This window comes from Entelurus aequoreus, linkage group LG01 (assembly GCF_033978785.1).
Source record: "Entelurus aequoreus isolate RoL-2023_Sb linkage group LG01, RoL_Eaeq_v1.1, whole genome shotgun sequence".
Classification (NCBI taxonomy): domain Eukaryota; kingdom Metazoa; phylum Chordata; class Actinopteri; order Syngnathiformes; family Syngnathidae; genus Entelurus; species Entelurus aequoreus.
Genome location: NC_084731.1, coordinates 95,612,315 through 95,627,084, shown reverse-complemented (window position 1 = coordinate 95,627,084; position 14,770 = coordinate 95,612,315). Strand labels below are relative to the sequence as shown.

General features: G+C 37.3%; 1 protein-coding gene across 5 annotated transcripts in view; it reads right to left on the bottom strand.

Moving 5' to 3' along the window:
- Nucleotides 1–14,770, bottom strand: part of tns1a (tensin 1a) — a 223,821-nt gene that overhangs the window by 115,198 nt on the left and 93,853 nt on the right. Inside the window, exon 1 of one of the 5 annotated variants that reach the window (XM_062062349.1) lies at nt 9,436–10,231. The exons of the other annotated variants lie outside the window; for them this stretch is intronic. The gene's annotated coding sequence lies outside the window, so the exon portion shown is untranslated. Of the gene's footprint in view, nt 1–9,435; nt 10,232–14,770 lie in introns of those variants that run through there. 5 annotated transcript variants of the gene reach the window in all.

Here is a 14,770-nt window from a genome sequence, read left to right as displayed (position 1 = left end):
ATCCAACGAATCGATGACTAAATTAATCGACAACCATTTTAAGAATTGATTTTAATCGATTTAATCGATTAGTTGTTGCAGCCCTAGTGCCATTATCTTGACATAATGATATGCGCTCAGCATCATGATTTTTTTTTTCATGCTTGAAATAAGAAATGATTACTTTCAAAAAGTAGTTTTATACTTGTGAGTGTTGATGACACAGCTTTGCAACAGTTGATATTCTAGTTTCAAGCATGTTTTACTCAATATAGGTCATCAAATCTCAGCAACAAGCTGTAATATCTTACTGAGATCATTTAGGACCAAAACCCTTAAAACAAGTAAAACACTCTAACATAAAATCTGCTTAGTGAGAAGACTTATCTTATCAGACAGAAAAAAAGCAAATATCACCTTTATTTGAGATATTTCATCTAAATTAAATTTCAGTTTTTGCAGTGTTCTTTTGCAGTTTATTTGATTAGCATTTATGTTTGTAATTAGCCTGACTTAAGCCTTGATAATACTCTTTGTGATTAACACATTGTGAGGGGGCGTGGCCTGCGGGCCTGCAGCGAGGCGGGGTGTGCCGGGGGCCGGCTCCGAGATCGGCGACAGGTGCGTAGATGGCCCACCCGGGCACGTTTATCTGATCACCTGTCACTCTATAAAAGGGCAGCACACTGCAAAAAGTCAGTGTTCAAAAACAAGAAAAAAATATTTAAAAATTAGGGGTATTTTATTTGAACTAAGCAAAATTATCTGCCAATAAAACAAGAAAATTGGGCTTGTCGAGACTTTCCAAAACAAGTAAAATGAGCTAACCTCAATGAACCCAAAAATACCTTAAAATAAGTATAATCTCATTAATAACAAGTGCACTTTTCTTGGTAGAAAAACAAATGAGACCTTTTTGCTCAATATGTTGAAAAATATTCTTAAATGAAGTAAATGCTAGTGCCGTTTAGGGCTGCAACTAACGATTAATTTGATACTCGATTAATCTGTCGATTATTACTTCGATTAATCGATTAATAATCGGATAAAAGAGACGAACTAAATTTCTATCCTATCCAGTATTTTATTGGAAAAAAAAAACCAGCATACTGGCACCATACTTATTTTGATTGTTTCTCAGCTGTTTGTAAATGTTGCAGTTTATAAATAAAGGTTTATTAAAAACATTTTTAAAAAAACTCTGCGCATGCGCATAGCATAGATCCAACGAATCGATGACTAAATTAATCGGCAACCATTTTAATAATCGATTTTAATCGATTAGTTGTTGCAGCCCTAGTGCCATTATCTTGACATAATGATATGCGCTCGGCATCATGATACTTTTTTTTTCATGCTTGAAATAAGAAATTATTACTTTCAAAAAGTAGTTTTATACTTGTGAGTGTTGATGACACAGCTTTGCAACAGTTGATATTCTAGTTTCAAGCATGTTTTACTCAATATACGTCATAAAATATCAGCAACAAGCTGTAATATCTTACTGAGATCATTTAGGACCAAAACCCTTAAAACAAGTAAAACACTAACATAAAATCTGCTTAGTGAGAAGACTTATATAATCAGACAGAAAATAAGCAAATGTCACCCTTATTTGAGATATTTAATCTTAATTAGATTTCAGTTTTTGCAGTATTCTTTTGCAGTTTATTTGATTAGCATTTATGTTTGTAATTAGCCTGACCTAAGCCTTGATAATACTCTTTGTGATTAACACATTGTGAGGGGGCGTGGCCTGCGGGCCTGCAGCGAGTCGGGGTGTGCCGGGGACCGGCTCCGAGATCGGCGACAGGTGCGTAGATGGCCCACCCGGGCGCGTTTATCTGATCACCTGTCACTCTATAAAAGGGCAGCAGCCGGGAAGGAAGAGGTTGGAGAAGTTGGAGTTGTTGATGGTGAAGAGCAAAAAGCTAAATATTTAAATCAGAGCCAATTGTAGTTTTTGCTTATGTTTAGTTATTTTGCCCTATTGACTTTATTTTTCCCAAAACAGTGTATGTAATAAAAGTTAATAAACTTATTATTTAATTGATATTTTTAGACCACTATTCTGCGATTTTCTCTGATTTTAAATTAGAAATGTAATCATTTAACAGTTTTTTAAATTTTAAGTATCAGCATTGGTATGATCAATACTGCCCCTGGAACGAGACCGTCACGGGAGGCGATTGTTGAAAAGCAGAGCGATAAGTTCATTGCAAAACAAACCAAATCACAAAACCGTCGAGCCTGTCATGTCCGTTCTTGGTGGTCCGAAGAACCCGGAGGTGCAAGACCTCCACACACATGCTTTCATATCATTTGACAAGGTTTATCCTGTTAAACTGTAGGTAGGTTGGATATAGTTATTGAAAATGATTAAAATGTTAATTTTATGTTAGCTACCTCTCTTTGTTTATAATGTCTATTTTCTGATGGATCTACTCTCTATTTTGTGCTGAAGCTGTTACATATACTGTAATAGTGTACATGGTAATTGTTATATATTGTATAGTATATTATATAAAAATATCATATACTGTATATATAATATGAAAATATTACATATATGTTATATTTTATATTGCTACTACCTTACTGTTAGTATAATTGTTTGTAAGTTATCACAAAAAACTTTGTGTTGAAATGACTTCCAGGCAAAAGGACAGGCGCTGTCTTTGAAGCCTACCAAGAGGAAGAATGCTCGTAAAACTCAACTGTGACTTCAAAGCAAAGAGATGACAGGATCTACCCAATTTCCAGACGAACTCTTTTTGAAGTATTTCACAAACTCTTTTTGAACTTTTTTATGGAACTCTTTCTGAACTATTTTACGACCTCTTCTTTTGAACTGTTCGGTAACCAAAGGCAACGCTGTTTACGACCCACTACCCTCTGGAAGCAGCTGTGGTCAGGTGGGGGGAGAAAGTCAAATAAAGAAGGAGGAGTGCAATCTTTGGGCAGAGGGTGCTGAGACACTGTAAGAGGCAGGGCCGGCCCGTGGCATAGGCCGTATAGGCAAATGCTAAGGGCGCCGTCCATCAGGGGGCGCCACGCCAGTGCCACAAATGTTAGAGGAAAAAACAAAAAAAACAAAAAAAAGGTTGGTACTATTATTTCTAAATACATAAAATAATCCCACGTTAATTAAAATGCAAAGTAAAGCCTATTTAATAGAAATATTATTTGTTACAACATTACGCCCCATCTCCCCCGGCACGGTGCGCCCCCTCCCTTCCCGTATCATGACTCTTTTTGGACGTCACCACATAAAAAAATCAACACAAGATGTCAAAACGGCCAAAACTGTCAGGTGCCCAGGGAAGAAAAAAGAGAAAAGAAGAGGAGAAACGAGAAAAAGACAGAGGTAGCAGGTAGGTAACGTTAGCCTACATGAAATTATTTGTCTGTTACAGAATGTGATAGTAACCTGGCTTTTTAGCATTAAGCTAATGTTACATGATTCGGCAATTGCTAATCAATAAATAGCTAGTTCTGTTTTAACGTCGGGTTAATATTGTGGAGGGGGCTAAATTGTTATGGAAAATAATAATGTAACGTTAGGTAATTACAGTACTCCCTGGTGTACAGTAATTTGTAAGTCATTCTAGTTAATGCAATATTAAAAAGCACAAATAGAGAACCCTGTAAGATCCCATTTTTTTGTAATATAGTTGTTAAAGTCATACTGGTTTGATATATCTTGTTTTGTGCAGTGCCTTATTTATATTGTATTTTTAATTTATTTTATGCAACTTGTTGACACGTTTTATTTTGTGTTTATGTATGTAAAAAATATAGTATTTCATATATTCATTTTTTATTTTTTGTATTCATTTATTTATCCATATTTTTTTTTATCTTGTTAACTATTCTGATTGTTAATTTGCTTTCTTTAAGTAAAAAAAAAGGTCAAAGAATCGGTTTCTTGTGAGTATATACACTTCACTGCCGATGTGGGGGGGCGCCACCTAAAATCTTGCCTAGGGCGCCAGATTGGCTAGGGCCGGGCCTGGTAAGAGGTTACAGGTTGACGGCGACTCTCCTCAATATATTGAGTTCAAATTGAATTCTGTCTCTGTTTTAATTATTTGCCTCTTGTCTTGTTTAATAGATGTCATCAGTGTTTGAACCTGACAGTAACATTTTTAGTCTACTTTATACCTGCATTATCCTTTCCACCCTCCACTTTCCATCCTTTGTAACTGAGCTACTGTATGGAACAATTTCCCTTGTGGGTCATTAAAGTTTGTCTCAGTCTAAGTCTAAGTCTAAACCAAGAGTAAGATAACTAATTCAGTGTTAATATTTGAGTGGAAAAGTTGGGCCCCGAAGTCAAGAAGTTTAAGAACCCCTGATATAGGCCAAGTCAATGAAGTCGATAAAGATTGGTTGGAGATCGAGCTTTTAATACCATTGTTATATCGTGGTAATGCATGTTGATGGCACATTCTAGCTCTATCCTGCAAATGTAGCGTTCTTGCTAAACGCTAACGTCCCTTCACAAGGCAGCAAATAAACTGTGGCCTACAATTATTATTATCACTGGAGGCCGAGGAATAGCTAAAATTGCTAAACTACACACCGTAGGAGGATATGCTAACCGCTAAGCAAGGGCTCTTGAATGTTAACCTAGCGGGTAGATTGATACAAATATTGACAAAAACAATACTTATTATGGTACCAGTATATGGTCGATACTACAGTGATTAAATCAATATTTTTTTATTATCACATAATCCTTTATTGCTATTTTTGTTGAAACTAGAGAAATAATATGGACACAGGGGGACTCAAAGAGAAAAAAGCTAAATATTTAAATCAGAGCCAATAGTAGTTTTTGCTTATGTTTAGTTATTTTGCACTATTGACTTTATTTTTCCCAAAATCAAGATTCAAGATCAAGATTCAAGATGCTTTATTATTGTCCATTCTTTAAGATGTACAAGACACATAAGAACTGAAATTACATTTTAGTGTATATATAAAATAGTGTATGTAATAAAAGTTAATAAGGAAATAAATGTATTATTTAATTGATATCTTTAGACCACTATTCTGTGATTTTGTCTGATTATAAATTAGAAATATAATCATTCAACATTGAAAATGTTAAGTATCAGTAATTGGTATGATCAATACTGCCCCTGGAACTGCTTGGTATCGAATCGATCTGAACTGTGTGGTATTGCCCAAAACTAATGTAAAGTATCCAAACAACAGAAGAATAAGTGCTTTATACATTTTAACAAAAGTGTCAATACAACAATGTTACAACACAAAGTAACCAGATATTATGTACGCTACTTTATATTACAACTGGCAACAGTGGAGGATGAATTTCCAACAAGAGGATAGAGAAAAAAAAACAAGCTTATTGACGACAACACAGACAAGCACATATTTTTGGGACATATGCAGATCCCAAATAAACATCAGCAGGCACCAATAGGTAAGAAAAGTTGGTTTTGCATAATAGGACAAAACAAAACGCCAAATAATATTTCTCCTAATAGGTGCTATTTTGGGGTGTTTGTCCACACACCATAATAATACCCGTATGTTGAAGCACGGTACGTCTGACTACGGCAGCCGTAATGCTGAAGAATCCATCAAGCGGTGCAGCTTTGCAGCTTACCAAAGTTGTACTAAAACATTTACATGCGTAATGTTCTATATTCTCAATGAAACAATAAAGTTCTGATGGTTCTTGCTTACTTGTTAGCATCATTTATTGAACACGCGTCAACCTGCAGTTCACACGTATCTGTTATGTGTGACTGGCATTACACTATGTACCACAACCAGAATAAGCATATATAAGGCGCATCAAGTTACAAGGCACACTCTAGGTTTTTGAGAAAATGAAAGGAACCAAGTAGATTCTTAATAGTTTTGAGAAAATAATACAGCCAGAAATGTCAATACGTAACTGCATGCATCCGCAGCCAAATAAGAAGCCTTTGTAACCTCATTATAGGTAGCATTTATATGCCAAATAATATATTGTGAAGTACTTTTGTACATTATTATCACAGGAGGCTGCTATATATAATGTGATATCAGTGTTTCCCATAAACTGCCAAGATACCTGTGGCGGTGGGGGCGTGGCTATGGGCGTGGCTATGGGCGTGGTCACCACAACATCATCGAGTAATTTGCATAATGTACTACAATGATATGATTTTCTCTAAAAAGGCTCAAAAAATTTATACTTACTAATTGATAATAACAGTTTTGTTTTAAACGTCCATCCATCCATCCATTTTACAATATAATTACAACACTTTATGTACATATTTATATACAGATTTGAACAATAAGTTATTCACTGAAGTATATTTATTAATTGTGGTTCTTACAAAAAATATATCTTATAAAAATATAAAAGCTAAAATGTCTCTTAAAGCTCTGCCCCTTTAATTAGTGCATACTAAATAATTTAACTTTAGCCTACTACTACAACCATATTATTTACCAGCAACATAAAGTGAAACAGGGGCAGAGGTGTCCTGCCACAGTCAGTAACAAATAAACAGAAAACAGTAGTGGTGGTAGATAGACACAAAGCTTCATCAAACATCTGATCCACTGAACAAAGAGCTCCAAATATCTTGATCCTACACTTCTCTTTTGTAAAGTAAATCTGAACAGCCGATATGGGCATCTACATCAACTATATGATTTGCCTGAGAAGCTGAACAGAACAAAAAAAATTAAAAATTAAAAAATTTAAAAAAAAAAAAACATTTTTTTGTCGCGGCCTTAATTCTTTCGTGGCGGGCCGCCATAAATAAATGAATGTGTGGGAAACACTGGATATAGATTTTAGGCTATATCACCCATTGCTAATTGTATGTGTTTTCTACAATATGGTGCATCGGACTGTGATGGCTTGCCTTCTTATTGAAACCATTCTACAGACTAGAGTTCACATCCCAACCGCCACAGTTGTGTGATGGCTTTGTGGTCCACAGGGAACTTCGTAATGCAGACGCGCAAGAGCCTGAGGACCACGGATGAGTGGGAAAGTAGCTATTGGATCACGGTCAGGCCACAGCCAGAGACGAGTGGGCCAATCACTTACGCTGCTTCAAAATAGACCTTTGAATGAGGAATTGATGAAGATCAGATGTGCAATTGTGGTTGGCTTTGGACACAGACAGGAAACCTTCCAATCGGAACGGCCGCAGTGGGGTTCCTTGCTGTGATTGTATGTCATAAACGCCGAGTCATTTAATCAGGCTGTCAATAGTGGGAAAGATCCAACATTCAGAGCATTTTTTTCCAACCAAAGCTGTGCTGATGTTCGAGACTTTAGGGTCCCACTTGTGGGAAACATACTTAAAGGCCTACTGAAAGCCACTACTACCGACCACGCAGTCTGATAGTTTATATATCAATGATGAAATCTTAACATTGCAACACATGCCAATACGGCCGGGTTAACTTATAAAGTGACATTTTAAATTTCCCGCCACACTTCCGGTTAAAAACGTTTTATTATGCTGACGTATGCATGTGACGTCACGAGGGCAAGGGAAGTATTCATAATTCCACAGTATTCTGGACATCTGTGTTGGTGAATCTTTTGCAATTTGTTTAATGAACAATGGAGGCTGCAAAGAAGAACGTTGTAGGTGGGATCGGTGTATTAGCGGCTGGCTGTAGCAACACAACAAGGACTACTTACTTTGATAGCAGACGCCTAGCCGATGCTAGCCGCCAAACCCGCGGATGAAGTCCTTCGTCGCGCCGTCGATCGCTGGAACGCAGGTGAGCACGGCTGTTGAGGAGCAGGTAGTAGGTGGAGCGCTAATGTTTTTATCACAGCTCTGTGAGGTCCGGTTGCTAAGTTAGCCTTAGCGTCGTTAGCAACAGCATTGTTAAGCTTTACCAGGCTAAAAATTATTAACCGTGTAGTTACATGTACACGGTTTAATAGTATTGTTGATCTTCTGTCTATCCTTCCAGTCAGGGATTTATGTATTTTCTTTCTATCTGCATTTGAGAACGATGCTATCACGTTAGCTCAGTAGCTAAGTGTGTCACCGATGTATTGTCGTGGAGATAAAAGTCACTGTGAATGTCCATTTCGCGTGCTCGACTCTCATTTTCAAGAGGATATAGTATCCGAGGTGGTTTGAAATACAAATCCGTGATCCACAATAGAAAAAGGAGAGAGTGTGGAATCCAATGAGCCAGCTTGTACCTAAGTTACGGTCGGAGCGAAAAAAGATACGTCCTGCAGTGCCTCTAGTTCTTCACTCTAACGTTCCTCATCCACGAATCTTTCATCCTCGTTCAAATTAATGGGGTAATCGTCGCTTTGTCGCTCCGAATCTCTCTCGCTCCATTGTAAACAAAGGAAAATTGTGAGGAATACTAGCTCCTGTGACGTCACGCTACTTCCGGTACAGGCAAGGCTTTTTTATCAGCGAGCAAAAGTTGCGAACTTTATCGTCGATGTTCTCTACTAAATCCTTTCAGCAAAAATATGGCAAAATCGCGAAATGATCAAGTATGACACATAGAAGGGATCTGCTATTCCCGTTTAAATAAAAAAAAATCATTTCAGTAGGCTTTTATTAGACCCGGGATGATGTTGTACAATACATGGCCCTCAATAGACCACTAAAAGCTCAGTCAAACAAGGATTTGAACGTAAGGATTCCTTGCAGCCCAACTCCATAAACAAATCGGTTTCTGGCAGAGCCTGTTAACCACTTATTTGTCGTGGAATGCTTTCACGATAAACACAATCCTCACCGCGACCTTTAGGAAGCTGGGCTTGTTGGAACATTTAGCGCGAGTACATGATTTGAAGCCATTCTTCCACATTTCTCTTGGGGATGTTCTCTAATGGCTGAACATGTAACCTTCCCTGAGGGGAACCCGGGTCTATAAGAGAAGACAAACAGCTGTTCTATGAGCATATGTCTTCACATTACAATGCACAAGGGAGACATGACTCTCTTACTACGGGCAAGGTGAGAAAAGGTGGCGAGTTTTCTCTAGAGGTCCTTCAGCAAATGTAGAACTGTGGCTCTGCGCTACCAAGTGTCGGTGCGGAAAAAAAACTGCATTCCTTTTCGTTGTCTGGCCCGCTAAGTGAGAGGCAGGGCACACAAGCCTCGTGACCTCTGGACCGCTCATGTTTGACTGCTACCCTAGTGCTGGCCGAAAGGTCAAAGGCGAGTAATTGCCAACATCAGTGTTCTCAGGACTGAGGGAGAGGGGAAACAGGGACTAAACTATGCAGCTCCAAGGATGACGGTTGTCAGGATGTTGCCGAGCTTTGAACAGCAGTTGGGTTGACCATAGCTTTCTTATTCAGATTCAGTTCAACATCAAAAGAACAGGAAACACCACAAGCACACTTCAAACCTCGAGCAAAACTATGCATTCAATCATGCAACCCCCATCCCCACCCATAAGGACTCTAAGAACGCTTACCTGGACACTGGAGTAACTCTTACTCTGTCTTTCCCGCTCTGTCTGGTTTTCTACCTCTGCATTTCCACTGCTTGCACAACGCCCACCGACCTCACCCCCTCAGGCGAGGACGGGGGCGAGAGAGCGAGCACCAAATGCATATCCCTTTGCCCTCCTCCCTAGCCACAGCTCCTGCCTTTGCTCAAAACACCAGCAGTAATCCCGGACGTGTGCCAGAGAGGTACAGAGCTCAGTGTGCAGCGTCCGACTGGACCAGGATGCGCTCCTTGTGCTTCTGGCTCAGGCTCCTCTTCTGACTGCCAAGTAGTGTCCAAACACACTATATAAGGCCAAGAAAGCGGCTCCGGGCTGCTTGGTGCCCAGAGCGAGACAGTAACTGCATCCTTGCCTCTCTGAGAACCCGTCTGTCTAATTTTCCTGTCTGCACTCCTTCTGTCTTCACCATCGTGGAGCTGCAGCAGAGAGAACAACTCTCATCGCATCAACAGCTTCATGAAACTGCATTAGAATCGGCGACATCTGAATCGCTCACAAATAAAATGGCAGCTAAAACATAAGCTTTATTACAACCCCCGTTTCCATATGAGTTGGGAAATTGTGTTAGATGTAAATATAAACGGAATACAATGATTTGAAAATCTTTTTCAACCCATATTCACTTGAATGCACTACAAAGACAAGATATTTGATGTTCAAACTCATAAACTTTATTTTTTTTTGCAAATAATAATTAACTTCGCATTTCGTGCCAAAGTAGTTGGGAAAGGGCATGTTCACCACTGTGTTACATGGCCTTTCCTTTTAACAACACTCAGTAAACGATTGGGAACTGAGGAGACACATTTTTGAAGCTTCTCAGGTGGAATTCTTTCCCATTCTTGCTTGATGTGCAGCTTAAGTTGTTCAACAGTCCGGGGGTCTCCCTTGTGCTATTTTAGGCTTCACACATTTTCAATGGGAGACAGGTCTGGACTACAGGCAGGCCAGTCTAGTACCCGCACTCTTTTACTATGAAGCCACGTCGATATAACACGTGGCTTGGCATTGTCTTGCTGAAATAAGCAGGGGCGTCCATGGTAGCGTTGCTTGGATGGCAACATATGTTGCTCCAAAACCTGTATGTACCTTTCAGCACTAATGGCGCCTTCACAGATGTGTAAGTTACCCATGTCTTGGGCACTAATACACCCCCATACCATCACAGATGCTGGCTTTTCAACTTTGCACCTATAACAATCCGGATGGTTCTTTTCCTCTTTGGTCCGGAGGACACCACGTCCACAGATTCCAAAAAACAATTTGAAATGTGGACTCGTCAGACCACAGAACACTATTCCACTTTGTATCAGTCCATCTTAGATGAGCTCAGGCCCAGCGAAGCCGACGGCGTTTCTGGGTGTTGTTGATAAACGGTTTTCGCCTTGCATAGTTGCATGCTATACCATAATAAATAAATAAATAAATAAATGTTATTTTATTTTATTTTATTTTATTTTATTTTATTTTATTTTATTTTATTTTATTTTATTTATTTATTTATTTATTTATTTATTTTTTTATTTTTTTATTTTTTTTATTTTTTTATTAATAAATAAATAAATAAATTGTATTTTATTTTATTTATTTTATTTTATTTTATTTTATTTCATTTTATTTTATTTTTTCATTTTATGTATTTTCGCCTTGCATAGTTGCATGCTATACCATAATAAATAAATAAATACATTTTCTTTTATTTATTTTATTTATTTTATTTATTTTATTTATTTTATTTATTTTATTTATTTTATTTTATTTATTTATTGTATTTATTTATTTATTTATTTATTTATTTATTTATTTATTTATTTATTTATTTATCTATTTATTATTTTATTTTAATTTTATTTATTAATGAATAAATAAATAAATAAATAAATAAATAAATAAATACATTTTATTTTATTTTATTTTTTCATTTGATTTATTTTCGCCTTGCATAGTTGCATGCTATACCATAATAAATAAATAAATACATTTTATTTTATTTATTTATTTATTTATTTATTTATTTATTTATTTATTTAATGTATTTATTTATTTGTTTATTTATTTATCTATTTATTATTGTATTTTATTTTAATTTTATTTATTAATAAATAAATAAATAAATAAATAAATACATACATTTTATTTTATTTTATTTTATTTTATTTTATTATTTTTTTTTTTTAAATTTATTTTATTTTATTTTATTTTATTTTATTTTATTTTTTCATTTCATTTATTTTCGCCTTGCATAGTTGCATGCTATACCATACAACCCTACATTATCGTGAACCGTTGAGTTGTGGGGCTTCTGGTGGTGTAGTGCACACAGTGGAATGTGGTGCAGCTGGCATGAGATCAATCCCACTCCATGCACTCTTCACAATCACCTTCCTGACTGGAAACGAGTCCCAGACAGTGTTTTTAGAATAAAGTGATGCGGGACTGCATTGCGTCACACCATGCAGTGCCCGATAATATTTGCACATCAATACTTAAACATGTAATATCCTTCTCATACTTTCCATCGGTTCATGGCCTCCGACAACATGAAGCTTATTTAAATGTGTCAGTCATCAAACAGCAGCAGGTTGTCTGCCAGAGTCGCACTGAAGGGTGTCACTATGGAGACTGCGACATGTTTGCACCAGGGTAACAGACACGCCTTTGTGAAGGAGGACCAGGGAGGCGTGACTTAAACAACTATGCGACGTGCGTGCGTGTCCTTGTATTTGTACCCTTCTTGAGACATCAACAAGGAAAAGTACCTTCCATAAGAGGACCGGTGAACAAGTTAGGACCAAAATCATGGCACCGATACGGAAAAACCATTGCATCTAATGCTAGAGTCTGTGAACATTGCTCCAAAGTCAGGATTTTTTGGTTGATTTAATGGGCATACAAACGTAAACATTGACAGGTGCAAAGGCAGCAATATAAGATAAAACAAGATAAAGAAGGACTTCCCTATTCATCCTCCCCAAAAACACGCCAGGTGAACAGCTGATTTTACGACTTCCGGTGCTGACGTAAGACAACCCGCGTCCCATATGTGACCATAGGATGAACAAATACACTACGGTACTAAGACTATAGTGGCCATTAACAGTTAGCATCTACAGCTGGGTTGCCCAAAGTGCGGCACAGGGGCCATCTGTGGTCCGTGACTCGTTTTGTCATCGGCCTTAAGCACATTACAAAAAACAAAAAATAGAGATCTCATTTGCACCCCTGGTGGTGAAATCTATCAAAATTAGGCTGGTCCCAAAAAGGAGGGATTTTTGAAATTGGCTCTGTGTCGGTTTTAAAAGTGCTCCCCCCTCTGGTCAACATATGAAATAACAAGTCTGTGTAAAACATTTAAGAGCTCCCCATGTGGCCAACATATGTAATAACAAGTGTGTGTAAGAAATTGAAATGCGCCAGCTTCGGCCAAAATTAATTTGAAAAAAAATAATAATAAATAAATAAATATATATAGAGACATACTGTAATAACTTGAAGAAAATAACTAAGATTAAAAAACAATTACGAACAAATAATTCCAAAAATTTATTAATTAATTAAAAGCAGTCTTTTTCTCACAAAGTAAAACAAAAACTATGTATGTAAAGACATACTGTAATAACTTGAAGTAAATAATGAAGAGTAATTAATTACAAACACACAAAAAAACTTTTTTTCTTCTTATAACGAATCTGGCGGAATACAAAACTTCATATTCACCATGACATCTATAAAGAGAGCCTCCAGGCCTACAATTTAGTCTTAAAAAGTGCTAGAGAAACATTCTTCTCCAATATCATAAACAGCAACACAAATAAGGCCAAAACCCTATTCACAATCGTTGACAGACTGACTAAACCCCCAACACAAATACCAGCCGAACTCCATTCCACGCAGAAATGCAATGACTTTGCATTCTTTTATACTGATAAAATTGAAGGCATCAGACGCACCATCAATATCTCAAGTAAAAAAGTTGGATCACCACCCCATTTAGGCAAAAGTAACACAGCAATGATGGCAAGCTTTAATGCCATAGACTCTAAAACTCTAGTGGAAACGGTGACAGCTCTAAAGTCATCCACCTGCTGCCTTGATGTTTTACCTACCAACTTCTTTAAGAATGTTTTTGACTGCCTATCAACAGACATCTTGCAAATAGTTAATAATTCTATTAAATCGGGCAATTTCCCGAAGGCTTTCAAAACTGCAGTCATTAAACCTCTTCTAAAAAAGCAGAGCCTAGATGCCTCTGTTATCAACAACTACAGACCAATTTCAAATCTACCATTCATAAGTAAAATAATTGAGAAAGTTGTCCTCCAACAACTAAATCACTTCTTGGCTTCTACTGGCTGCCACAACAACTTCCAGTCAGGATTTCGACCTCTTCATAGCACAGAGACGGCCCTTCTTAAAGTTATAAATGACATCCGTCTAAACACAGACTCTGGCAAAACTTCAGTATTAATGCTTTTGGACCTCAGTGCTGCATTTGACACTGTCGACCACTCAATACTTTTGGACAGGTTGGAAAACTGGGTGGGGATCTCAGGCACAGTTTTAAGCTGGTTCAAGTCATATCTACAAGATAGGAACTATTTTGTTTCCATTGGTGACTTTGTATCAGAACCAACCAACGTAACGTGTGGAGTCCCCCAAGGTTCAATCTTGGGGCCGACTTTATTTAACATCTATATGCTCCCACTAGGACAAATCATGCAAAATAATAACATTGACCATCATTGCTATGCCGATGACACCCAAATCTATGTAGCGCTATCACCAAATGACTATCGCCCCATAGATCTTCTGTGCCAGTACATTGAGCAAGTCAAACACTGGATGTGCCAAAATTTCCTACAACTAAATGAAGATAAAACGGAGATAATTGTTTTTGGTGCTAAAAAAGAAAGGTTTAAAGTCATCCAACACCTTCAATCACTGTCCCTGAAAACCTCAAATAAAGCCAGAAATCTTGGGGTTATTTTAGATTCTGATTTACATTTCGACAGTCACATCAAATCAGTAACAAAATCGGCCTACTATCACCTCAAAAATGTAAAAAGACTTAGAGGGCTCATGTCAGCTCAAGACTTAGAAAAACTTGTACATGCCTTTATTACCAGTAGGCTAGACTATTGTAATGGTCTCCTTGCAGGTCTTCCCAAAAAAACTGTCAGGCAGCTACAGCTTGTTCAGAACGCTGCTGCTAGAGTTCTAACAAAGACCAAAAAATGTGAGCACATTACACCAATTCTTAAATCCTTACATTGGCTCCCTGTACATCAGAGAATAGATT